Source organism: Tupaia chinensis, unplaced genomic scaffold, assembly GCF_000334495.1.
Source record: "Tupaia chinensis unplaced genomic scaffold, TupChi_1.0 Scaffold000425_1, whole genome shotgun sequence".
Classification (NCBI taxonomy): Eukaryota; Metazoa; Chordata; class Mammalia; order Scandentia; family Tupaiidae; genus Tupaia; species Tupaia belangeri.
In genome coordinates, this window is record NW_006159930.1 from 1,077,333 (window position 1) to 1,080,377 (window position 3,045).

The 3,045-nt window shown below is 54.2% G+C and overlaps 1 pseudogene; it reads right to left on the reverse strand.

Moving 5' to 3' along the window:
- Positions 1 to 797: 797 nt before the first annotated feature.
- LOC102496018 (DNA-binding death effector domain-containing protein 2 pseudogene) lies at positions 798 to 2,744 on the reverse strand (annotated as a pseudogene).
- Between the last annotated feature and the right edge of the window lie 301 nt (positions 2,745 to 3,045).

Sequence of the window (3,045 nt, forward strand, 5' to 3'; positions counted from 1 at the left end):
TTGAGTAGGTGCCCAGCAGAAGTTAGCTCCTTTCTAGAGGGAGTGAAGGCAGAGGCTGGGATCACCGAACAGCTGGACTCCTGGACAGGGCTCAGGTCCTAGACTCACATCAGCACAGGACAAGTGTGCAGGACAGCTTCCAAAATGTAGATAGGTGCGCTCCTTCCCCAGGAAAGGCTTGCTCTTGGGAATCCCCACCCACTCAATTCTCCACTCCCCAGCCCTCATTCCTTTCTCCCTCAGGAAAGAAAATCCCAGGTATTGTGTAAGAAATTTGAGTTCCTGAGCCTTTACACAAGAAGAGGGTGAAGAAAGCAGAAGCTTAAACCTCAGCTCTAGCCACAGACCAGCAGGAAGTGTTTGGTTTCAGAAGGAGGAAGGGAGACCCAGGTTAAGAGAAAAAAAATGTCCGGGAGGTGTGAAGGGTGGGGAACCATGTGGAGAGGAAGCTGAGGCAGAGAACCCGACTGCCTGTTCTTTCAATTTCCAAACCTCAGGGCCCCATCAGCCTCAGGGGTAGCTGGCCCATCTCACTGGACTAGTTAAACATCCTAGGCTGTGCTCTTCCTGGACCATACAGCAAAACGTGGGAATAGACTTGGAAGAGTTTATGACTCCAAGTCAGTATTTCCTTGACAGATAAGGAAACTAAGGCCCAGAGAGGAGGACAGCTGTAGTCGCAGCTGCTAGATGATCTAACATCCTGTCTACCCTTCAGCTCCTAACACTGAGGCAGGAACACTTCCCCCAGCTCTTCATCCATGAGAGTGAGGCCCACTTAAACCCCTTTAAGGCAGTTACACTGGTGCCATTTGTAAAAGGTCTTTCCCATCAGCCCGCAAGCCTTTGTCTTCCTTTTCCAAGAAGGCAGCTGTTTTCTGGTTTTGGCTCAGGGATGACAGCAGGCCTTGGTCTGATGCTGCTATAACACCCACATGTGACACTCTGGGTGAGGGTCCCAGTGCAAGTGTGTCCAGCTCTGGGGAACGGGGAGGTGAGGTAAGCCAGGTCTGTGCATGGAAGCTGTCCAGAGCATCAGCTACTAGAAATATGTGGACAAGCAGGGTCCCTGTGCACCTCAGCCCACAATGTGGCTGACACCCAGGTTGGGGGCAGTAAAATTCAGGATCCTGAGAGAAGCCCTCAGGGAAGCGGGGCACAGGGAAGATTCCAGAGGGGATGTGTGTGTGTGTGTGGGGGGGGGTGGCATGTGTGGGCGCACACAAAGCCCAGGATCAGAGACACAATAAAGCAGGGACCTTTCCTTTTGGTGAGGTGCCATTTGTAAAAGGTCTTTCCCATCAGCCCGCAAGCCTTTGTCTTCCTTTTCCAAGAAGGCAGCTGTTTTCTGGTTTTGGCTCAGGGATGACAGCAGGCCTTGGTCTGATGCTGCTATAACACCCACATGTGACACTCTGGGTGAGGGTCCCAGTGCAAGTGTGTCCAGCTCTGGGGAACGGGGAGGTGAGGTAAGCCAGGTCTGTGCATGGAAGCTGTCCAGAGCATCAGCTACTAGAAATATGTGGACAAGCAGGGTCCCTGTGCACCTCAGCCCACAATGTGGCTGACACCCAGGTTGGGGGCAGTAAAATTCAGGATCCTGAGAGAAGCCCTCAGGGAAGCGGGGCACAGGGAAGATTCCAGAGGGGATGTGTGTGTGTGTGTGTGGGGGGGGGTGGCATGTGTGGGCGCACACAAAGCCCAGGATCAGAGACACAATAAAGCAGGGACCTTTCCTTTTGGTGAGCGTGTGGCTAGGGGCTCCCTCCCTTCAGGGATCCACAGGCCTGAGCTCCTGGCCTCCTGTGGCTGAGGGAACTCATCTGGGAGCTGAGGAAACACATCTGGGAGGGGGGAGAGGTTAAGAAGGAAACTCAGCTGGAAGTGGTTTAGGCCCCAGATCCACATCCTGTGGGAGGAGCCTGTCATCCAGTCACAGTCCTCAAAGAGCTAGAGCTGTTAGATGACAGTCCTCTGGGGCAGAGAACGTGGCTGGAAAATGCACAGGTGGGGTCATTTCTGCTAGACCCAGGATTGGGAGGCCTTTCTCAGGCTCCCTCCCACCCCCCCCAACCCATCAGTAACAGGCAGCGTGTGCCAGCCTCATAGTTAACCTCATCTACACTGACCAGCAAGCCAACAGCCTCCTGGCCCACTGTTTGGTGCAAGGCCTGCAGCAGGGCACCACTCAGGTAGTTGTCCTAGAAGGCTTCCAGATAGCAGAGCTCTGAGAACTTGATGTCACACAAAAGAGCTGGTCCCAAGATCTCAGCACAGCGGTGGCCTGCCCAAACACGCCCAGCTGCCATGCAGGCACCTGGGGCAGCCATGACGCAATGCCCTACTCCAAGGCCTGCCCATGCTCACAGCACTTCTCTTGAACCCAGTGCTGGATGTCACAGGTCGCTCTGCCTTGGGAGGCAGGCCTGGCTAGCTCCTGTTGCTGCTGAGAAGCAGCTGGGATCCCTTCTCTGCTGCCGTCTGGCACCACCCCTGGGCCAGCCCAGGCTTTGCTGCTGTTGCTTGGGAGCCTGTCCCCCAGAGGTCCTCAGAATCTGGACTGTTTGCTGACGGCAACAACTGTCCTCTGTCTTTTTGAAGAGGAGCTGGCAGTACCATACCTGTAGTGTTCTGAGACACTGGTTGGCATCCTCAGCCAGCAAGGTGTGGCAGCAGGTCATGTTGGGCCGCACATGTAGGAGATGCCCCAGCAGCTGCAGGTGCTCTGTCTCATACATTACCATGGGGCTTCGCAGAATCCTTTAAAAAATTGTTTTTTATTTGCTGTAGGGTGCATTACTCACCAGAGAGAAAGAGAAGCAAAGAGAAAGAAAAGGCAAAGTGAGAAAGCACCCCCCACCACCAAGGGGGGTGGCCATGCAATCCCTTCTCCTCCATTCTCCTCTCAGGCTTTTGGACACACAAACACACACATCCGGCATGTTTTTCAAGCCACTGAGTCCAGGACTCAAACCATGCATTCAGCCATGTGGGATCCAGTCAGTTTAACCAGTACACCACCTGGCTGGCTCCAGAATCCTCTTC